This window comes from Podarcis vaucheri, assembly GCF_965113315.1.
Source record: "Podarcis vaucheri genome assembly, chromosome: 11".
Classification (NCBI taxonomy): Eukaryota; Metazoa; Chordata; class Lepidosauria; order Squamata; family Lacertidae; genus Podarcis; species Podarcis vaucheri.
This window is the reverse complement of record NC_138749.1, coordinates 52429656-52454766: the sequence shown is the minus strand read 5'-3', so window position 1 is coordinate 52454766 and position 25111 is coordinate 52429656. Positions and strand designations below refer to the sequence as shown.

The 25111-nt window shown below is 43.6% G+C and overlaps 1 protein-coding gene across 4 annotated transcripts in view; it reads right to left on the bottom strand.

Annotated features, from left to right (window-relative positions):
• The window catches only part of CDC42SE2 (CDC42 small effector 2), a 107168-nt gene that overhangs the window by 9318 nt on the left and 72739 nt on the right, over window positions 1-25111 (bottom strand). The gene's annotated exons all lie outside the window — the stretch shown is intronic.

Here is a 25111-nt window from a genome sequence, read left to right as displayed (position 1 = left end):
AACGTTTTTGGGCAACGGCACACCTGTTTACTGAAAAAAAATCTCGCGGCACACCACCATTAAAGCCCCGCCCCGTGATGTCAGCGCGCAGCGTCACGCCGGGAGGGACGCACAAAAGTGAAAGTTTTTTCCCTCCCCCTTGCCGGGGAACCTCCAAGCTTTGGGCAGGCAGGCAGGCAGAGCTGGGAAGGGGGTTTCCAGGGGACACGGCAGCTCCTCGAAAGGCTTCTCTCAGCTGCGCTCAATCCTCCTTGGAGAGGATTTCCCCTCCGGTCCCATGCCTTCGTTTGGGGCATCGCTCCGGCTGCTCCCTCTCCCGCCGCACAGGAGCGATGCCTCTCTCTGGCTCTCTCTCCGCGCAGGCTGAGGGAGGGAGGGAGGTGCGCGTGTGACCCGTCTCTGCTGGGAGACCAAACCCAGCGAGGCAGAGTCGCGCGGAGGCGCCCAGGCAGCGCTGCCGGCTGCGAGGAGGAGCGCCAGGCAGCAGCAGGAGGCGCGGCCTCTCCTCGCCGCCGCCGCCCCGCCTCTCGCCGCCCGACTCGCCTGCCTCCCTCCAGGCATCTCGCGGCACACGAGGCAACGTCTTACGGCACACTCGTGTGCCGCGGAACACCGGTTGGGAAACACTGATCTACTTACACTTTGACGTGCTTTCGAACTGCTAGGTTGGCAGGAGCAGGGACCGAGCAACGGGAGCTCACCCCGTTGTGGGGATTCAAACCACCAACCTTCTGATTGGCAAGCCCAAGAGGCTCAGTGATTTAACCCACAGTGCTACCCGCATCCCTCTGTACTCTGTTTATAATCTAGATCAAATGTTCCTCTTGTGCCTGGCTCCGTTCCTTTCTCCTTCTATACATATTCTATACAAGTCTTCAACTTGCCAAAGGGCTGACGAAAAGAGGTCCTCAACTGTTGAGCATAGAGGAGAGTTTAAAAAGAAAAACAGGAATCTTATGCTTTTTAAGATTTAATGTTTTATTATGTTTTTATGTATGTTGGAAGCCACCCAGAGTGGCTGGGGCAACCAGTCAGATGTGTGGGGTACAAATAAATCATCATCATCATCATCATCATCATCATCATCATGGGTCTGGGGAAAAACCTGTTGTATGTATGTGTTTAATCTGCTTTCACTTGATGCATGATAATTCCTTGTCTGAACTAGATATTTACTAGTACTTTTTGTGATTGCACTCACTGGTATGGAGTAGGGTTTTTTTGGGGGGGGGGATTGCTGCCATTTGTAGTCATTTTATGTTTGCACCCATGGCACTTTTATCAAGGTAAGAAGAATACTGGTACCTCATCATCATCAAGGATCACAGCTAATTTCTTTGTTTAATTACGACTTAACACACCTATTTGAACAGGTTGATCTCTTTGAGAAAGCATAGCGTATTAAACTTTAATCTCCTGTGACTTCCACTGACGTCACCCTACAGTGTCAGCACAGAATTAAGTTGTTTTCTAACAACTTAACACTGGATTTCCCCTCTAAGTTTTGTTTTTGTTTTCATTCCCTCTCTTGAAATCTGTTTAGCAAGATGGAATTGAAATCTCGGTTTAGTAATCTTCATTCCAACATCTAATACAAAATATTCTCATATCTATCAGTGAAGCAGAATCAAATAGGTAATGTCTCATCTGAACAACACAACTCTAGGCATGTATTTCTTTTTTTAAGAGCCAAAAAAATTATGCAATTGCCCTGAAGAGTTTTCTTGAGCCCTTCACTGCTGGCCCTATAAACCTGCTCTCCATCACATATTTAAAGGGGTCAGTATCCTCCTACTCTTGGTATGTGATGAGATGGCAAGACCACCTAGAGCTCTGGGTGGGAGTTTACATGTCTCATCAGCAGGATTTTTTTGCTGTCCAAACACTGCCCCAGTTGAGTCACTGCAAATCAAAGCCACAGCTGAGAATACATCATGGGCCATAGCCCATAAAAGCAAAATATGTTTGGAATGAACTCGAGCCCACAACACGCATGCCCTTCTCCCAGGCCCCCCACTTATTCTGGATAACTAACACACCAGGATTTCTGGACTCCTTAACATGAATGTTAAGCATCTCAAAGCATGCCAGAGCTACAAAAAAAAACAACAAAATGCTAGTCCTATAATCCTAAACACATGAACTTGTATGCAGACCCCATCAATGTCAATGAAATTTACTTTTTTGGGGGCTTAAGATTGCACCACCATCCTATTCTCCATTTTAGCCACTTCAAGAGAAAGTTATCGAGAAACCTGTCAAATGGGAGAGGACAAAGGAGAGCAGCTTAAAAAATAACAATCCACACAATATTATGCTATTGAAGCTAATGCCAAGTAGGGTTGGGTGATATATCAATATATAATCCGAAACCGTTTAAAAGCCCCTATCGTGCTATCAGTTTCATAATTTTGACCTGGCAATATATTGTGAATCACTATTTTGTGTGCATGTGCAAAAATTGCAACGCGGGGGAAACTATGCAGCCAGCCAATGCCTCTACATAGCTCCATCCTTAATTCAGACCTCGTGATATATCAGTATATCACCATGTTTAGCTGCTAATATATCACAATGCTGAAAACCAGATATTGCCCAGCTCTAATGTCAAGGGAGTACTTCTAGCACACAGCTAGAGGAGTCTTCCAGACATTTCCCCTTGCTGACCCAGAGGAAAATCAGCCTAAAGATAAAGGTAAAGGTACCCCTGACCGTTAGGTCCAGTCGTGGATGACTCTGGGGTTACGGTGCTCAGCTCGTTTTACTGGCCGAGGGAGCCGGCGTTTGTCCATAGACAGCTTCCAGGTCATGTGGCCAGCATGACTAAGCCGCTTCTGGTGAACCAGGGCAGCGCACAGAAACGCCGTTTACCTTCCCGCCAGAGCGGTACCTATTTATCTACTTGCACTTTGACATACTTTCAAACTGCTACGTGGGTGGGAGCTGGGACCGAACAACGGGAGCTCACCCCGTCGTGGGAATTCAAACTGCCAACCTTCTGATCGGCAAGCCCAAGAGGCTCAGATAGCCAAAGGACCCTCCTGGATTAGGCCAAAGCCCAATTAGTCCAGCATCCTGTTGCTACACTGACGAATCAGATGCCCACAGGAAGCCCAGAAGCAGAACAGGAAGCCCAAGAACACTCTGCTCACCTGTGACTGACTGGTGGCCATCACTATCTCATGGGGGCGAATTTCAGAAACACAATTATCTTGCTAGCGTAGCATGTATACTTATGCTCTAGATAGGACAGTCATAATTCCCTGGGTCACCATGGAAGGACGTGTGGATCCAGAATTGCCTTCACAGTCACTTACAACCCCCTCTCCCTTCTGCCCTCAGTCTGCACTGATGAGTCAGACTCAAGAGACTTCCCCTACATAGCCTGACAGTAGGATTGTTATCAAAGCTGCATATGTTTCTCACCATTAAAGGCATTTAAGCATCCACATGGATCTATCATTCACAGGTTTTTGTGTGGTTTTGGCTAAGATTCTCATGAACAATGAGATCACAAAAGCAGGCAGTTCTCTGAACTGAAGTTTGGTCTGTGCCATAGATACTAAAGAAGCAGAGATCGCCAGTGTCGAAGCAATGATTCTTCAACATCAACTTCATTGGACTGGTCATGTTGTGTGGATGCCTGATTATCGTCTTCCAAAGCAACTATGGTACTCTATTCAAAACTTAAAAATGGAAAGCTGGAGGTCAACAAGAGAGGTTTATAGACTCTCTTAAGGCAAATCTTAAAAAATGTAGTATAAACACAGACAACTGGGAAACACTGGCCTGCGAGCGCTCCAGTTGAAGAACAGCCTTAACCAAAGGTGTCATGGGCTTTGAAGATGCTCCAACTCAGGAGGAGAAACGTGCTAAGAGGAAGGCATGTTTGGCAAACCGTCACCGCGATCAACTCCCGCCTGGAAACCTATGTCCCCACTGTAGAAGGGCTTGTGGATCCAGAATTGGCCTCCACAGTCATTTACGGACTCACTGTTAAGATTGTGTTCATGGAAGACAATCTTACTCGGCTAAGAGTTATTGCCAAAGAAGAATCATCATCCCCTGGGCATTCCACTGCCAACAATCATCTTGGAAATAAGGGTTTCATAACCTGTCCCCCCCATTGGCTATATTATGAAAACAGGAAGCTGCTTAAATCAAGTCAGACCATCTAGTTCAGTATTGTACACTGACTGGCAGTGGTTCTTGGGGGTTTCAGCAGCAGTCTTTTCCAGCTCTACTTGAAGACATCAAGGGCTTAACCTGGGCCACTGAGCTATGGTCTTCAACCGGGTTCTGAGTCTAGATGCTACAGAACCTAGTAGGCTTAATGTGAGAACCTATTCCTGTTATTACCTCTACATGATCCTGTGGTTTATAGCTACTCCCACTTGCAAAAACAAATCGGTGTTCTCTTTGATTCCCTTTTATGTATGTGTGTGATTCATGTCCTCTTTTTTGGGGGTGGGGCAACTGGCCATGCTGTGTAACCCCAACCTGCATGATCCCGTGCAAAAACTGTTAATTCAGACACTTGTTTGGGATCAAAATTGGGGGTGGGAGGTGAGATGTCTTCCCAGTGAAATTTCTTTTCAAAACATGGAGTCATGCCATATTGCAAGTCATCGACTTCTCTTTTTTTTTACAATTTCTCTACCCATACATGGGGTGAACCTTTGAAACTACAGGCCCCAGTTACTATGGCAACCGAGGCACTAGCTGAAGTTGTTCCATTTTAAAGCTGTTAAACACAAATGTCACCCCCCCACAAAGCACTGCTAGAATATGCAGAGGATCTAGTCTCTCTCTCTCTCTCTCTCTCTCTCTCTCTCTTTCTCTCTCTCTCTCTGTGTACACACACACACACACACACACACACACACATATATATCTCAAATGTGCTTCTGTATCCTTCTCACTCCCACTCTTTCCCTTTCTTTCAGCATCACTTAAAACAAGACGGTTATCCTCTGTGGGAAGTTACAAGGGCAATACATATACAGCATCACATTTTCTACCCACAAGCAATACCTGTGCAGGGAATTCAATATGTGAGGAGCCGTTCTTAATGTAATTACTTACCTACTTACCTGCCTAACCCCGCCCCCTTTATAGATTTTAACATTTCAAATACCTGGATTAAGTCAGTCTGAGAAAGTTTGCAGGGAAACCCCACCGCTAAGCCATCTACTTGCCAATTTGCAGCTTTGACGAAAAATAAAATGTCCATGGCTTGGGCCAAGACACTGTCCTGTCAAAGGTACATGTCTCTCACCCCACCCTTTCTTCCAAACATCCCGTGGGGAAAAGAGTCATGAAGGATTCGAAAGCTTGTTTTCAGCATTTTAATCACTGACTGCTGCAAATACAGACATGGTTCAATTATAGATGCATCTAACTTTCAAAGGATTATGATGGGCGGCTGGATTATTTATCTAATTAGCAGTATCAAATCTTCTGTATAACCTCAGCATGAACTTTTCTTCATGCTTTTACTTGCCTCACTCATTTTCATCAACCCTTTTTCAATTTCTCAGTTATTTCTGCGTCTTTCAGCAGACAACTCTTCTTATTACATTTCTAGTTTACCTCCCTTATCTCCTGCCAAAGGATAAAGCGCAGGAGCATCAAGAGTGTAATCGCTACCTAGAAAACTGATGCCAATGACCCACTAGGTGAAACACATTAAGCAGAGGTATTCAGGTGGAAAATAACTTCTGCAGAGAACACATGCACTGCACTCATCCTTTCTATACCATGCTTAGAGCATTTTATGCTACAGACAAACTAACAGCCATTCCTGCTTCCATGGGGAACCCTGGGAGCTGTAGGCTGGAGAGTTAGGAAATCTAACTGAGGTCACCAAACTATGTTTCTGGATTCTTTGGAGAAAGCCATAATAATCAATAATAAACAGGAATAGGAGTGGGATGCATAAACCATGTCACCTTCTGTTTCAATATTCACTGACACATTGATGGTCCACTGCAGTTGATCGCAGTTCATTTTCATGTCCACTGATGCGAAGATATACTTTACACAGCACACAAAAGATGTGCATATCTCAGCCATCAACAGATATTTAGAAATCTATTACATTCCCTGCATGTTCCATTTCAAAGTTAATGAATTTACAGAGGGGAAGTCTTTTGCAATCAAGAGTCTTGCAAAACCTCCAAAGTCAGTGAAGTGACTAAGTAAAAAGTAAGGGTAAAGGACCCCTGGACGGTTATGTCCAGTCAAAGGAGACTATGGCTTTACGGGGCTCATCTTGTTTTCAGGCCAAGAGAGCTGGCATTTGTCCACAGACAGCTTTCCGGGTCATGTGGCCAACATGACTAAACCGCTTCTGGCGCAACGGGACACTGTGACAGAAACCAGAGCGCATGGAAACGCCATTTACCTTCCCGCCAGAGTGTTACCCATTTCAAAGTGCTAGGTTAGCAGGAGCTGGGACAGAGCAACAGGAGCTCACCCCATCACAGGGATTCGAATTGCTGACCTTCTGATCGGCAAGCCCAAGAGATTCAGTGGTTTAGACCACAGCACCACTCACATCCCAAATAAACAATCACTGATAGGTCCACCAGCCATTGTGAGGCTCAAAGCAATGAAGATGATGCTTCCCCACCTGTTGCCATTGGCTGTGGGTTTCTTGTGATGTCACAAAAGCACTTGGCAACTGAGTGGATATAAAGGCAGGCCAAGGGGGAAACACTTTTTTGTTTCCAGCAGGACACACCTGGCAATGGATGTGATATTCAGCACTACCCAGGTTTATCCCACTTGGAGGAGGCAAAGTGGTGAATGGAAGGAGGCAATCCTCTGGCAGTGGGATGCTAGGGAGTGATAATATGGCAAGTTTGCTTGCTTGAAGGCTGCTGGTATCCATGGCTGGAAGCTGGTGGACATCTCATGATGGACCTAAGAGAAGCTGGCAGATATTGGTGGATGGAAGCCAGTGGCATTTGGATTTGGAAGTCAGTGGAGGCTACAAGGCTAAAGCAGACTGATGTTTCTGGATGTCGGCTGATGGAAGTTCACCTTTGGAAGACAGTCAACAGATGCCAGTGGATATTTGTGGATTGAAGGCAGGGCAGGAACGTGATTGGATGTCATCTTTTTGGATGTCAGCTGGTATATGTTTGTGTGAGTACATGGGAGGTTTCAAATGTGGTTTAGGCAGAATGGTGTCTGCATGTTCACGAATGTGATGTGTGGAAGGTAGATATTCATGAATAGATGGAGCCCATGGGAGGGGGGGGATATTAGTTTCATGGAATCAGATAATCAGGGAATCGAGTTTGGGAGGGACCATGAGGGTCATCTAGCCCAACCCCTTACAATGCAGGAATCTTTTGCCAAATGTGGGGCTCAAACCCACTGGTGTGCTTTTGAACTGCTAGCTTGGCAGGAGCCGGGACACAGCAATGGGAGCTCACTCCGTCACAGGGATTCAAACCGCTGACTTTCTGATCGGCAAGCCCAAGGGTCTCAGTGGTTTAGACCACACCGCTACCTGCATCCCTTTTAAATTGTAAACGGTGTTTCAGTGCACTCTGGTTTCCATCACGGTGTTCCGTTGCGCCAGAAGCGGTTCAGTCCTGCTGGCCACATGACCTGGGAAACTGTCTTTGGACAAACGCCAGCTCCCTTGGCCTGAAAGCGAAATGAGCGCCGCAACCCCATAGTCACCTTTGACTGGACTTAACCGTCCAGGGGTCCCTTACCTAAGTTAGGACCCACCACAAAGCCATGTATGTCTTTAAACCTAAGCATGTAAGTTCTCTTGAATTCAGTGGGGATCACTCCCAGGTAAGATGGCAGCTACGTTGATTTCATACTTCAGTTTAAATTTGTCATCCTATATAATTTCACTCACACAGGCAGTGGGTGGAGGAAGTTTAGTTATGTCAGGAAAACTTTGGGCAAGGATAAAGAAAATCACTTTTTAAAAAACAACTTACAAAAAAATTACAAAACTAACCCATAGCCCATCTCTATGCCCTTATAAAAGAGGCAGAAAAACCAAGAAGCAGCCAGTAGTCGAAAGAAAATGGAAGGAAAAAAGGAAGAGAAGTTAGAAACAGAGGAACCTGAGTAATATGACAATGAATGCAGAAGATCCAGCACAGTTAAAAATGCACATATAAAGGGAAGTGAGGTTTTGAGGAGTATCATTTTTATTACTAGCATTATATTTTTAAGCATCAAAGATCAAACATGTCACTGACCCACTAGTTTAAAGGTGAGGCGAAAATCTGTTGTGCTTCTCTTGTCAATCTACAAATATTGTCAATCTGCAGTCTAGTCTTTTACAGCCAAATGTCTGGGTTGTTGTTGGGGATTTTGTTGTCATTCTTTAAACAGATCCTGATTTTGTACAAAACTAATCATCATACTTTGGAAGCAAAGACCTCACACACTGATGTTGCTCTGCTGAATCACAAAGTTCCTTTTCTTTTTAGCTGGCTCAGCACACCGTCACCTTAGCAATCTTTTAAAGTGAAGAATGCAGCCTCTAAACTGTTTACCCACTATGCCATTATGTTGTGGTGGTCTTAGTCATCACATGATAAACTAGCAATTTTGGGGCATGCTTCTTAAACAAACAGAAACATTTGTCAGATGATTCCTGAAAAATAATAGTTATTTCAAGAAGCATGTTTAGACTGGATGGCAGGGGGAAAGAATTCATCTGTCATTCTAAAGCTCTGCTCAAGTATATCTGCTCCATTAAGTATATTTGGTAAATAATGTCCTTTAATACAAGTCTTTTACTTCTAATAAAATGAACATCGATAAAAGTGCTTTGCAAAAGGAAGACAAACTAGAACTTCAATTTATCAGATCCTCATGCAACAAAAAGTTACTGTTAATAACTCAGTTCCATTAAAAAAAAACAACTAATGGTTTTCTGCAGTTCTAAGGGCCTAAGTATACATTACATTAAATGTGTGGCGTGCAATGTTGTCTGCTTTTTTGGGGGGGAGGGAGAGTCAATACTGAAACCCAGTTTTTCACCAGGACCTAAGTAGTCCTGAGAATGGGGTTTTAACCTTTCTGTAATTAGCTGTGATTTGCACAAAACTTAGCTTCTGTATGCAGCAATTGCCCTTCTGAAAAGAAGTTCCTGTGTACTTTCTACACTTAATGTTGAATTGATTTCTTATAAAATGGGGAAGCAGATTTTTTAAAGATCTCTTTGCCCAAGGTCACCTGTACGTTCAATAATCTATGTAATTTGTAAAAACATGAATCTATGGGCAATTGTTTAATCAAATGAAAATAGGCATTTCTTTAAATCGTAAATATAAATAAACTATGTCGAACTAATTTTGGTTTATGAACACAGAGTTTAATCAAATGAAAATAGGCATTTCTTTAAATCGTAAATATAAATAAACTATGTCGAACTAATTTTGGTTTATGAACACAGAGTTCAGAGGAGGCACCTATTTTTATTTCTGAAAGCAACCATCATAAAGCTTTTAAGGCTGCAATTCCACTACACATACAAAGTCTCTGGCTTTGAGGGGAAAGCTGCCTTTCAGACTAGCGCTAAATGGTTGCCATCCTGAAAACACTGGCCAGCTGAAGAAGGAATTAAAAGGGCTCAATGATATTTGTGTTGCAGATTTCCTTCCAAACTGATTGTTCTACTAGACCAGGGGTAGGCAAACTAAGGCCCGGGGGCCAGATCACCTTCTAAATCTGGCCCACGGATGGTCCGGGAATCAGCGTGTTTTTACATGAGTAGAATGTGCCCTTTTATTTAAAAGGCACCTCTGGGTTATTTGTGGGGCATAGGAATTTATTCATTTCCTCCCCCAAAAATATAGACTGGCCCCCCACAAGGTCTGAGGGCAGTGGACCAGCCCCCTGCTGAAAAAGTTTGCTGACCCCTGTACTAGACCATAACCTGGAAACTGTTTCCAGTGGGGGGTTTATGCTAATCTTTCTGAATACTTTCGGGTCCCTTGCAATTTATCATGGCAAAAATAGAAGCTGTTCTCTGAAGGCCGGCTTTATTTGTTTATTTATTTTTAAAACTTCTCTTAGCACATGGCAGTTTTTCTATAGCCTCTCCCTGGGATAAAAATACATGTAATATGATAATGCAGAACGGAGTTAATTGAATGAGGGCCCCTTCAGTTGTTACCGGGCCCAAGTTCACTCCTCCCTTCCATCACCAAAGGAAGAGTCTACAGTAGTACCTTGGAAGTCAAACAGAATCTGTTCTGTAAGTCCGTTCGACTTCTAAAATGTTCAGGAACCAAGGCGCAGCTTCCAATTGGCTGCTGGAAGCTCCTGCAGCCAACCAAAAGCCGCCGAAGTCGCGTCAGATGTTCAGGTTCCAAATAAAGTTCGAAAACTGGAACTATCACTTCCGGTTTTTGATCGTTCAGGAGCCAAAATGTTTGACTTCCAATGTGTTTGAAAACCAAGGTATGACTCTATCGGCAAAACTTAACAATTCCAAAATACAGACACGCATTCACTGTCACAGGATAGAATATACTGCCTTTGGCTGTACTTGAGGGTCGAGTTCAAAAAATCTGCTGGAAAAACGGTTATGTCCCTGTGAAGATGGCAGTATTGAGTTAGTAGCTCATGTGCTTCTGGCTTGCACTCTTTATAAAGATTTGAGAAGTGAGGTTATTACTCCTCTATTATTGTCCATCCCGGGTCACTCAGCCATTGCTACTGTATCCTTTCTTTTGCAGATCAAGATGATCAGGTGACAGCAAAAACTGCAAGGTTTTTAGTAGGAGCAATTAGAATAAGATCTATTATTTGATTATTGATGTAAACCCGCAAAATGTATTTTCTATCGCTGTTTTTACCTCTATCTTCAGTACATTTCATTTTATTTTATTGCTATGGCTTGTGGCTGATGCAAATGAAGATTCTTTTGATTCTGTAAAGAAGGATCTAACAGCTGAATTTCAAGATCCTGTGTTTATTTGAATGTTGGATCTTGCAAGAACCTGGCAGAAAAAGCCTTAGGTCTGCCCTCAACCCAAGTAGGCTCTCAAGAGCGAAGTAATAAATGAACAAGGGCAGAAGTCACTGTGGCTAAAAGAACATTCCTAATATCTACTTTTAAAAAAGAAATCTGAAAATTAAATATAATACGTAAAGAGTACACTGGCAGTTATTAAAGTGATTGCTGCTTATAAACGAAGAGTAGTAACAAGGGAGGGGGGAGTTTAATTTTCACTTGCTGAGTCTCTTGAAACTTGCACAGGAAATATTTAGAGAGAGGTCAACCTACATGATGAAACGCTACAGCTCCACGACAGGATGTGTGTCAGTAGTTACAACATGAAAACCCTTCCTATTCAACCAAATAAATGTCACTTCCAATTGAGAAGGAAAAAAGCAGAGAGTTGGTGTTCAGAAAAAACATTATAGAGAACAAGTATCTCTGCAGGAACCCACAGCCTACTAAAGAGAATAAACTTCTAGTTTTTCATGTCATTTTGTAGTTCAGTTGATTTATAGACAACTCAGGTGCTCCTTAGCGTAAGAATAATTCAGCCATCAAATGCAGATGTGCAGAATATGGGGACGTACCCTTTAGCAGGCAAGTACTCAAAATGTAATCAAATATATTTTGTATTGTACTTCTTAAAAAAGAAAACAGACATTTTAGGGACACACTAGATGTGGTGCTCAGGCCCAATGGATTTTATTCATGCATGTGTCCTATTTATATATAATACAGTTGGGGTGGAAGGTCTGTTTTTACATGAAGTGAATCCTTGGGAAGTGAAATTAGCATGGCAATGTGACTGGGAGAAACCTGTTTTCCCAGAGCCCTCCAAATGGGGAGGTGGGTTGTAACCAGGATTGGTACTTACATTGAACCCCTAGGCTGTTAGACACATGCAGGGGTAGCCAATGGGGTGCTCTCCAGATACTGCAAATGACATTACAGTCGTACCTTGGAAGTCAAACGGAATCCGTTCCAGAAGTCTGTTTGACTTCCAAAACGTTCGGAAACCGAAGTACGGCTTCAGATTGGCTGCAGGAAACTCCTGCAGCCAATCAGAAGCTGTGGAAGCTGCATCAGACATTCAGCTTCCAAAAAAAAAGTTCAAAAACTGGAACATTCACTTCCGGGTTTCAATCGTTCCGGAGCCGAAACGTACAAGTACCAAGACGTCTGACAACCAAGGTACAACTGTATTGCCTATGTTGGTAGAGCTGGTGGGAGTTGTCCAAAATATCTCAAAGGCACCAACCTGACTATCTCTGTCAAGACTTCCCTTTTCTCCTTGTGAACTTGCCGGCTCGTACTTTAAGCCCTTCTCTTAAGAACGGTGCTTGTTTAATCTTCTCACCAGACAGAACAGTAATACCTTTATGCCTATTCTAAACAACAAAACAGCGGTCATATTTCACAGGAAGATACTAGGCAACAGATTTACTAGGGAAAACGGACGGTTCCCTAATAGCCTCACGTAATAGCTATGAAACACAGGTGTGTTTCTCCTTCAAACAATCAAAATAAATTGTTTTTTTCAGACAGACAACCACAGTCATTCTTTACTGTGATCTGAGACTTCACAAGTTATTGTGGCTGTTTCATCTGATTGAAGCACTGGGAAAAAAGAAACAAGTTACAGTACTTAAAAGTGGGAAACTGTTTTTTTTAGAAAGAGCTGCTTTTCCTGGACCACAACAAAGCTTCTACAAGGGGCAGACAGGTTTCCCCTGTCTTCCCCTGCCCACCCCACCCCCAGCTTTGAAGCACTCTAGTATCCACAAAATTCCCTGGAAAAATATATGTGACTTTAAGTATGAACGCCACAGAAGAAGAAAGAAGTCCGTAAGACTGATATCTGCAACCAGTAGCTTCTCGAGAAATATTCCTGTTTGCTGAGCTTTCCCCTCAAACCAGCTTATTTCCAATCAGAAGAAGCTAAGGTGTGTAAACTTCAGGCAAACATTGCCCATGCGCATGTGCAGATGACACCATCGGCAAATTGGAGTTCAGCATGAAGAAACAAATCAGGTGTTGGGCACTGGGTGAAGACATGTCCCTTCCTTTGTCTGGAGTAAAGGACCTCTGGAAGGTTAAGCCAGTCAAAATTGACTATGGGGTTGTGGCGCTCATCTTGCTTTCAGGCCGAGGCAGCTGGCGTTTGTCCACAGACAGCTTTCTGGGTCATGTAGCCCGCATGACTAAACCACTTCTGGCACGGAAATGCAGTTTACCTTCCCACTGCAGCGGTACCTGTTTATCTACTTGCACTGGCGTGCTTTTGAAGTGCTAGGTTGGCAGGAGCTGGGACAGAGCAACATGAGCTCACCCTGTCACAGGGATTTGAACCATTGACCTTCTGACTGGCAAGCCCAAGAGGCTCAGTGGTTTAGACCACAGCTCCACCCGTGTCCTGAATAAACAAGCATACAATCACTGATAGGTCCACCAGCCATTGTGAGGCTCAAAGCAATGAAGATGATGCCTCCCCAGCTGTTGTCATTGGCTGTGGGTTTCTTGTGATGTCACAAAAGCACTTAGCAACTGAGTGGATATAAAGGCAGGCCAAAGGGAAAGCCCTTTTTTTATTTCCAACAGTACACACCTGGCAATGGATGTGACCTTCAGCACTGTCCAGGTTTCTTCCACTTGGAGGAGGCAAAGTGGTGAATGGAAGGAGGCAATCCTTTGGCAGTGGGATGCTAGGGAGTGATAATAAGGCAAGTTTGCTTGCTTGAAGGCTGCTGCTATCTGTGGTTGGAAGCTGGCGGATGTCTCATGATGGACCTAGCAGTAGCTTCTGGCATAAAGGGATACCGTGATCGAAACCAGAGCGCACGGAAACGCCGTTTACCTTCCCGGCGGAGCGGTACCTATTTATCTACTTGCACTGGTGTGCTTTCGAACTGCTAGGTTGGCAGGAGCTGGGACAAAGCAGTGGGAGCTCACCCCGCCATGCAGATTCGAACCGCCGACCTTCTGATCAGCAAGCCCACGAGGCTCGGTGGACAGCAATGTAAGATAGTGAATTGAAAGGGGAGTGGAGGGAAACAACCTCAATGTGTTTGAAGCTACTAATTTTTACATAGCTCTGTTATCCAGAACACAATGTTAAACAGGCAAGCTATATATATATTTACACTCATTTGAGTCACTTATGACCCAAGATAAGTGAAGTGGAAGCAGCTGTTTGTAAGCTGTATTCAGTCTTGTATCCAGCAGCAAAGCAAACCAAGAAAAATTAAGGGTTCATGACTGTGATGATCTCATAAAATGATGGGCGCTTCCAACAGTAATAGGTTAATTGGTTGGAAATTTCCTGTGTAATGAGTTACACACACATTTGTACCTGGACATATAATTTAGTTTCCTATATCTGTTTTATAAGTTTTTTTATATTTTATGGGGATAGTTTTATGTATATTTGTTTTCTACTGGTTTGTGGATTTTAGCTGTGTTTATATCTATATGTGCATACAAAGCTTGGAGAGGGTTTTTTGTGGTTTAACATGATTTCAGATTCCTTTTCAAACTCTTAAACACTTCTCTCTTAAAGCTCAATTCATGACCCCCTAAATTGCAGGCCTCTTGGTTTCAGTCACTTGAACTTCAGCTGTTGAACTTCTGCCAAGTTGCAGACTGAATAAAGGTGAATCAGATCTGAACCATTGTTGATCCATTTGACAGTTTCCTTCTGGGTGGCTCTCTCTGTCCTGGGCTCCTTTCAATTTATCTGTCAGTTTTTCCTTATGTAACAGTTCCCCGGAGAGTGTTCTCTCTCAAGCCTTAACACTCCATTGCAGTAAGAGACACATCTCTTTCTCCTCAGCAGGGTCAGCTCAAGGGAATTTACTGCCAGGCACAATAGTCCACAGGGCTGGCAGCTGAACCTTATTTCAACGCTGGTGACAGGACAACATATTCCATAGTTCCACCACACTTGAGGGCAGCAGGCTTTGGAGGCAAAGGGCAAGCCGGGTGGTACCCACAGCTCTGTCCTCCAACTCCTTGCCAACATTTCCTACTCCGCAGCATCTGCTGCCTTAGCTAGACAACTCACTCTGCCCATCAGTCAGGCTAGTCTTGCTCCTCGGCAACTTGGCATGGCTTGAAGAAATGGACTTGTATCCAATCTCTGATAATCCTGAAATTGGTCTGCAGGTGAAGGCATACAAGTGGACTAGAAATTTCCCAGGAAACTAACTTTGTGACAACACCTTTCCCCTCTGTCCAGCCCACTATTTCTACCACTCATTTCGTTTTCCCCGCAATACCCATGCATGCACAAAGCTTCAAACATCTGCCCAACGAAGGCAAAATAACTTATTCAGATATTGTTGTTCACTTTTCATCTTGGATTCACTTTTCATCTGGAGGAGGCGGCCATTTTGCAATCTTGCGATTATTCAGCAGCTGTAGGCAGGTTATGAAATTCAGATGCATATGTGGAGCACACCACTTTAAGCATCTATCCCATTTCAAAATCAGCGAAATACTTTCAAAAAAATGCAGCATGCTCTTTAGAGCAGTGTTTCCCAACCGGTGTTCCGCGGCACACTAGTGTGCCGTGAGACACCGGCTGGTGTGCCGTGGGAGGGAGGCGGGCGAGTCGGGCGGCAACTGAGGCGGCGGCGAGGATCCGCGTCGAGCCGGGGGCGGCTCCGCGGTGGTGGTGCCGAGCGGCGGGGCAGCGCGCGCAAAAGGGAGGAGCGCGAGACAGCGGAGGAGGAGGAGGCCGGCATGTCCGGGCAGCAGCAGCAACAGCAGCAGCAACTCCCGGCGACGGCTCCTCCTCCGCCCGCTATCGCCGCCACCACCACAACAGCCGCCGCCGCCTCAGTCCCTCAGTCCCTCGCTCTGCTGCCTCCTCCCACCCCGGCAAGGGGAAGGGAAAAAACGTTCACTTTTGTGCGTCCCTCCCGGCGTGACGCTGCGCGCTGACGTCACGGGGCGGGGCTTTAATGGTGGTGTGCCGCAAGATTTTTTTCCGGTAAACAGGTGTGCCGTTGCCCAAAAACGTTTGGGAAACACTGCTTTAGAGGAAGGATGTCAGGATGTACACACAAACCATACAACTCTCCCCCTGCAATACCTCATTTAAGGGTTTTTGCAGGCAGCGGTGGCTGTTGGAAAGCCTGCCCGGGGTACTTCCACCCGTCTGCCCTTTTGCTGAGCAGACAGGGCTCACCAGTAGAATGATGTAGCAGAGGCTGTTGGAGCTGTTCTAGGCTGGGTGCAGGGAGACCTCTGCCTCATCTACCCTGCCCAGCACAGAGTATCGGTGATTTGGATTGTGCTGTAATTCAGGCCAAGCAGAGACATTTTGAAGTGACTCTGAAATCTTCATAGCTATCGCTTTGGAAGACCCACACTTGGATCTAGAAGCATCATTCTAGTACTCTAGAGCCTCTTTCACTCATGGAAAGTCTAAACCCTGCCTAGCAGAAAAGGAATAAAAGTCCCAAATCCAGGGAAATCTGTCATTTTCTGCACATTATCTTTTTTTAAAGACTCTTTCATAGTCTACAAGAGCTTTTACGAGGTGTGACCAAAAAGTTCGGTGAATGGTCACGGAAATCGGACAGCGAGACATATTTGACCATACATACCTTACAGGCTTTCAAAGTAGGCCACCTCTGATACAATGCACCATTGACAATGTTCGTAGAACTGTTGGAAACTTCTGGAGAAGTCGTCTTTTTGTACTGCTTTCAGTTCCCTCATCACAGCAGCTTGGACATGTGAAATGTTGGAAAATCTGTGCCATTTCAGTTTTGGAAAAAGAAAGAAATCTGGTGGAGCCAGATCGGGAGAATATGGAGGGTGGGATAACTCAGTAACCTCAGTAACGATTTCACACAGATTATGCAATTCTTCCACCATCATTCAGATGGACAAACGCCAATCCTGCATCAATAAGTCACCAACTCTGCCGCCATTTGCCACTGTACTGCTCATCAACGGTCTTCCAGACCATGGGTCATCTTCGACGGTTTGCCACCCTTCACAGAGAGGCTCAAACCACTCATACACTGTCTTTCATGTTACAGCTTCATCTCAGTACACAATTTGTGAGCATTTCGTGGGTTTCCGATGCCGATTGTATGTTCGAATATTTCTTGCTGTCCGATTTCTGTGACCATTCATCAAACTTTCCGGTCACACCTTGTATTATAAAGCTTGCATCTTACTTATTCACCAGGTTTCTCATACTGTAATACACGGTGACATTGCAAGGCAATAAGTGTTGCACTAGCTTGCCCATGAGTTTGTGGAACAGCTCAAATAGATCTTTTAAATTCTGCTCATGGTTCTTTGGAGTGAAAGGCATCATGTAAGATCTGATTCAAGCTGTGGATGTCCAGTTCAAACATTGAGGTGTTCCAGCACAAATGCATTCTAACACTGACAGGAACATGACTCATTTTAGATGTACATCCCCTGGGGGCATGCAACTAGATGAATATATGAAAAAGATATACAGCAGATAAACATATATTTATTGAATGCTAGGAAAATGCCCATATACTGGTGTCAGCAGCTCAGTAAGACTCAGAAAGTGTAGCATATCTAGAGCACTCTTACAGATTTGTTTTGCTGTGTGTGCCTAAAGGGAATTTAATGCCCTACTTTAGAACTGGTTGATCACTCATTTCATTTTAGCAGACAAGGAATTGAATTGCTTTAATTCACTACGAAGGGGTGCAACACGTTCAGAACAAGATTTGTTCAGAGCGACTAGCTGGATGACATCTACTTGTCCATTTCAATTTTACAGAAGGGATATGAAAACATTGTTCACTTTGCAGAAGTATCTCCCCGCACCAGTCCCAGGGGAAGGCTGCAAGTCAGAAAGAACAGCTTTGTAAGACGTGGTGCAGCAACAATCACATCTGTGCAGTGGTTTTCCTTGCACAAAGTCACATTGCTCTAGTCTCTGCAGCAATTGAGTCTGTTGTGAGTTTGTCTTTTAAACATTGGGGGCAACAGACTCTAAACAGATACAATGTGCAGATACAATGAGAGCCAAGAGAGTCTTTGACCTACATGTTGCTCTCAAGCTTTCAAACATCTGCAGTCCTTGAAGAACCTATCTAGAGGTCTTAAAGTGCTAGTGCCATCACTGGTACATATTACTGTCTAACGAACACCAAGAAATCTGAAGTGTAGCATCTGAGTTTAAGGTGGGGAAGTGCTGTTGCTTTTCCCAACCACAGCAAGGTGTATACAAAACAGCAATTCTAGTTGCAACTGGAAACTTGTACAGGGCAAGAGATTGCCATTCCATACTGTTGATATGCAGACAAATTCTAATTGATGCCCCTCACAACATTTTGTACTACCTAAGTAGACACACCCTGAAAATGGTCCTCACCCATTTAAGCAACTGGTGCTTTTAAGCAACCGCAGGCTTTCCCTGATGGTCATTTCTGCAGAAGCAACACTTCGAATAGAGCATGCTGAATTCAGAACTAATATGTGGCCTTTTATCAGTTCTCTTGTTTTGCTCTCAAGTGAAATATTTTTGGCCAAGCAAAAAACTCAGCATGGTAATCCTGTTTCATCTCTTACCATCCTGATTACCACTGATTTAACAGAGACGGCAAAGATGCTATCTATAATGATCATACTATAATACACTGCTTATCTCCAGTGTAATCAGAGTCCAATTAAAATCCTTGTATTACTCCATTATTTTTGTGAATGGTCCCCCCCCCAGTTTGTTGGATGGTGTCGAACTAATAAGAAAATGAAGTGCTCTTATCTTAGGGTGAGCAGAAAATATAGCCAAGATGATCAGAGGCTGGAAGTGCATGATGGAAATGTATAAAAGGACATGTGGAGAAATTGGAAAGAGTCTCCCACACCCCGGCTGTCTTAATAATAGAATTTGGGGCATTCCCCATTCCCAGCTGCTCCTATGGAAACCGGATATCCTGCTAGCAAGTGGTTGGGGTTGCACTGGCTTGTTGCTAATATTGCCCAGATCTGCCAGCGCCCCTTCTTCCTTTGGGTTCTCGCCCAGTTTTAGTAGTATTACAAGTGCTGCCAAAGTGAGCAGAGGTTCTCTCCCTGCTGAGTCCTGGGGCAGCCTTTGCAGTCTCAGAGGATGTGTATCAAGATGTTCTTAAGTTGGCATCAGTGGCACCAAATCACTATGCCATGGCATTTTTTACTCTGGGATTGGTGGGACCAGGTCTTTAGCAGATGCGGCACCAGGGTGCAAATATCCACCCAGCTCCCCCAAATTACCACGGATAGTGTTGGGGAGGCCATAGCTGTGCACTGCCAGCCATCGGGGGGGGGGGCGCAACTCTCCCCCATGCCGCTGTGGGAGAGCGATCCCCGCAGAGGCTTGGGAGGGAAGCTGTGTGCCCGCCAGCCATATGGTTGGCGGGACGCGGCTGGCGGGCATCCAGGAAAAAGGGAGGCCACTGGCAAAGCCACGCAGCTCCCCCACTTGCTGGGGTGCCCCTGAGAGGCCAGCACCCTGGTGCGACGCACCACTAAGCCCTATGGGAAAGATGGCTCTGGGTGGGACGTACCATGTAGCCTTTGGGGAGATCCTATTGGTATGACACCTAGAAATACTTCGGGTAATTAGAGACTGGTTAAGTGGAGTTGTTGTTGTTTTTTAAAAAAAATAGCAAGTCCCCCTTGTTTGCAAGCACTTATTTTAAGAAGCCAGAAATCCTGAATTGTGGAGATTTTGAAGACTGCAAAAACAGTGTACTGAAATATTTATTTTAGACCATGCATTTAAAAATAATTTTATACGCACAACATTTTAATAGTTAAATTAAAACCAAGACAAACTTGCTTTGTTTCAACAGCAGAGTGGGGGGAGGAGGGAACCCACAGATTCCATCTGTACAGTGGTACCTCGGGTTACATTCGCTTCAGGTTACAGACTCCACTAACCCAGAAATAGTACCTCGGGTTAAGAACTTTGCTTCAGGATGAGAACACAAATCGCGCTCTGGCGGTGTGGCAGCAGTGGGAGGCCCCATTAGCTAAAGTGGTGCTTCAGGTTAAGAACAGTTTCAGGTTAAGAACGGACCTCCGGAACAAATTAAGTATGTAACCAGAGGTACCACTGTATTTACATGCTGGTCAGCATTCATCCATTAATAATTTGCTAGAATGTAGGATATTTGAGCAATCAAACACCTTTAATCAGTTGGCAGTCCCACCAATGGCATCTAATGTCAGCTGTGTTTATACCAATACCAAGCTGAATAAGATCACAGTTCAAAAGGAGTGACGCTACATGCACAAACATGCCCTTTTGGTGATCTCGCTGAACAGCCAAGTTTGAATCACTGGAAGTGGAGCTTTTACTGGCTGAAGTAATCTCAGAGCATTCAAAAAAAAGTACCGTATTTTTCGCTCTATAAGACGCACCAGACCACAAGACGCACCTAGTTTTTGGAGGAGGAAAACAAGGGAAAAAATATTCTGAATCCCAGAAGCCAGAACAGCAAGAGGGATCGCTGTGCAGTGAAAGCAGCAATCCCTCTTGCTGTTCTGGCTTCTGGGATAGCTGCGCAGCCTGCATTCGCTCCATAAGACGCACACACATTTCCCCTTACTTTTTAGGAGGGGAAAAGTGAGTCTTATAGAGCAAAAAATACGGTATGCGGTCCTTTAAATCAGTGTTTCCCAAACATGGGTCTCTAGATGTTTTTTTGGACTACAATTCCCATCATCCCTGACCACTGGTTCTGCTAGATAGGGATGATGGGAGTTGTAGTCCAAAAACTGTTAGAAACCCAAGTTTGGGAAACATTGCTTTAAAGAGAGAAAATATAGCAGAATTCATGTGGGGAGATTAGCAAGGAGACCCTAGCCTAATAAAGCACATCTGAGTTTTGAAATAAATTAACAGTCAATGCCCTTAACTGTAATTGACACATCCAGTTTTAAATTCTAATTAGAACGGCAGGAGAGGTGGGGGAAACCAGGATCCACACCAATGCAAATTTCTGTCCCTAGGTGAATATCAGTTTTGGGACAGGCCTGATTTTCAATGGGACTATGGTTGCGGAGATTAAGCCATATTCCCAATCCCAATCTCCTACCTGCAGCTACTATTCCCATTTAAAAATAAATAGACAGACTCGTTAATAACGAGCATATAGTTAACATCATATCCAGTTTGGTCCTAAATGCTGGACTGCAGTACAGTCGTACCTCGGAAGTCAAACAGAATCCGTTCCGGAAGTCCGTTCGACTTCCAAAACGTTCGACTTTCAAAGCGCAGCTTCTGATGGGTTGCAGGAAGCCGCGGAAGCCCCATTAGACATTTGGCTTCCAAAAGAACGTTCAAAAACCGGAACAGCCACTTCCTGTTTTCTATTGTTCGGAAGCCAAAACGTTCAACTCCCAATGCATTTGGGAGCCAAGGTACAAGTGTACTGACATTATAGTTTTCTGAATTATGGAGAATGCTTCGAAACTTGTAAATAAATACCAGGGAGAGAATGCTGCAAGAATAGTTTTGTCCTATTCATTTGAGTAGGGAGCCACTTCCATCTGAGCTCTGTGTATACTAAATTCCAGTGCCTACACATGGTCACAGAGTACATGCTTTCAAATGTTTTAAAAGTTAGAAACAAAATAAATCATTAGCTAAACTGAAATACCACTAACTTTGGACAGGAAAAAGTTCTATAAACCACCTGAGAAATATGTCTGGCTGAGAAAACTATTCAATATTATTTGCAAATATTTTTATATTCCTCACCTTTCAATTAAAGTACGCGTTTGCAGAGTAAAAGTAAAAAAAATCCAAAATATAGTACTGACAAATTCAGAGTTTTATGCTACATTTGACCACTGTGCAAGATATAGCTACCAATCAAATTGGTTATTCTTCATTGCAAGTGGAATTTACTTGTTTTCAGGGGCAGCAGTTGCTTCACCTATTTTCTACAAAAAAAAAAATTAGAATTGAAGCACGGTACCGACAACAGATAACATTCTGCAGTATTCATTTTACAAGTGTATAAAGTATATCCTAAGTCCAAGCAAATCACTTAGAAATAAATCACAGTAGCCCACTTTTTGAGAGAGAGCTTGAATTGCTATAGAAATCTCAAGCTCTGGAAGTGTATCCAAAAGGGAACAATGGCCAATTGTGCTACAGATGTATTGCATACATTAAAATATTCCATGAATATTTTTTTTTTCCTAAGTAGAAGCCCAATCCTCTTCCTCAAAGTTTCCATTTATCACAAAAACCCAGCGGTCAATATATGATCTTAATGTCATTTCATTAACTGCCAATGCAATTTTAAGTAAAAAGACTGAGAATATGTATGTGTCTCTCTGTGTATGCATACATACAAACACCCACACACCCACTAGATGTTTCTAAAATAAATGTGAGGCATTTTAACTTTAGTGTGTCCAAGCCGCTTAAACTGAATTGAATTATTTTACTGGCTAGTGTCAAATATTCTATAGCAGGCTTCTTCAACCTCGGCCCTCCAGATGTTTTGAGACTACAATTCCCATCATCCGTGACCACTGGTCCTGCTAGCTAGGAATCATGGGAGTTGTAGGCCACAAACATCTGGAGGGCCGAGGTTGAGGAAGCCTGTTCTATAGGTATAGTCATACCTTGGTTCTCAAACATAATTGGGTATTTGATTGATTGATATTGGAATTGATATTATAATTTGGTATTGATACAATGAGGCATATACTGGATTGTTGTTATTGAAAACTAATAAAAATATTTTTTTTTAAAAAAAGAAGGGAAATGACTTTCAATGTTTTTGTAGCTCCTACAATTAAAAAATGTGGAAATGATTTTGGATTTTATCTCAGAAAGCTTTCATAAATTACTCATATTCAATCACTCTGTTTTGAAACTTTAGATGTTAATAAAAGACAATGTGCCTAAGAGTTAATCTGCACTTTCCTGAAACAAGCAAGGAAAGAAGTAGTTTGCACAGCTCTTCTGGAAAGCAACACCTCCAGAATTCAATAGAAGATTTTATGTTGGGAATCTGTTTGTGTTCAGTTACGTGGCTGTCCAATAGCATTATCAAGTAATACAGCCCTAGAAGGACAACACATTTAAATCAGCCCAAAGAGTTCAAAATTGTCACTTTACTTTTAAAGATCTAGTAACTCCCCATTCTGGCATCTAAGGCATGAAGTCCTCCCAAAATTCTGTTCATTAAATATGGCATTTGGTCATTTTTATAGTGTGAACTGTGGAGGAGTAACTTGCTCACAGTCAAATATTAGCATCATTTTTCAGAATATTCCTTTGTCAGGATCTTCAAAATTGCATTCTCTGACACTCGCAGCAGCAGTGCAGCTGAGGTTTCTGTTTTTGCAAAGGTCTGAAATTTTCAAAAAAACCTGAAATCCGTCTAGATAGTGTCTGAATGTAACCATTCACATTATGATTTCAAGTACTTTACGGTCCCTATTTTGCCTTCTGTACGTTTTCATCCAAGGCATAGTAACCCCCACACACCTAAGTTTCCTGAAGGAGCGTCTCCACCCCCATTGTTCAGCCCAGCCACTGAGATCCAGCTCCAAGGGCCTTCTGGTGGTTCCCTCCCTGCAAGAAGGAAGGTTACAAGGGAACCAGGCAGAGGGCCTTCTTGGTGGTGGTGCCCACCGTGTGGAATGCCCTCTCATTTTGACTCAAGAAAATCACCATTTTATAGTTCAAATTGGGAAAAATAAATACAGTAAATGGACAAAAGTACAAAGATTCACAAAATGTTTAGGGGTATGCGTACCCCTGTGTGCCCCCAGAAAAGCACTGATTATTTTATATATATTTTTTTTAAAAAAACCTTTTAAATCAGTTGATTTTAACTCTGCTCCTTGCTGATAAGTGTTCTTTGCTGCATTTTTCATTCATGTTTATTATTATTTTATTGCCTGATTGTCATGGGGTTTTAATTCAACTAAATCACTGTGCAAGCAGAACAAATTCCCCATGCGCAACAGAACTGCTGTCCCCCAGTCTGTTGCAAAGAGTTGGGGGGAAAGATATTCCACTGTGCTCACAGAAGTTGTTCTGTCTACATAACAGTTGCACACAGCCCATGTATTTTAACTTTCTTCCAAGCGAACTCTGTGTGTCTTTTAAAGAGCAAAGTATAAATATTAGAAATAACATTTAGTTTGTGAATCACATAGCAACCACCTCTGTTCTGGCATTGAGATATGTAAGCCTGCATGTTTCTCTCCCCCCCCCCCCCCGTTGCTATGCCAGATGAGTATACAGCCACTGTCAAGCTTGTTATGGACTAGTTTAATAGCACAATATGCACTATACAAATCTGGTATATGTAATATAATAGTATTTAGAACTTTATATCTGGCATTGAGCAAGAGATGAAACATGCCTTTGCCTGAGAGGCATATTTGTAATATGTACTCCTTTTCTTAGGTACAAATTATTACAAGCCAGCATCTAGGAGGCATAAAGGGAAAATAGGTAAAGTCGAGGGGTACTTGTTTATACAGTGGTGCCCCGCAAGACGAAGGCCTCGTAAGACGGAAAACCCGCTAGACGAAAGAGTTTTCCGTTTTGGAGGTGCTTCACAAAACGAATCTCCTATGGGCTTGCTTCGCAAGATGAAAATGTATTGCGAGTTCCTGTGGTTCCCCCCCTTTTTTCTAAGCCACTAAGCCGCTTATCAGCTGATCCGATAAGCCGATAAGCCGCTAAAAGCCACTAATAGCGCTAATCCGTCAATGGGCTTGCTTCGCAAGACGAAAAATCCGCTAGACGAAGAGAATCACAGAACGGATTCTTTTCGTCTTGCGAGGCACCACTGTATATCACATTCAGATTATATATGGGGTGTGTGTGTGTGTGTTTCTATCTTCATGCACTAAACAATATTTTCAAATCAGAACTACAGTATGAATGGAAAGAGGTGCGGCTGCTGTAAGTTTGTCACTTGTGACATCAGAGGACTGATTTGCAGGGCTGTCTTAAGAATATATGGCGCCTGTGTGCAAAGATTCGCTTGGCGTGCCCCCCCCCCCGGCGCACAGGAGAGCGGAGCCAGCCGGCCACCTCAGTGTCTCGCTGACTTGGTCACCCCCAAACTCGTGGCTCAGATCCGCCTG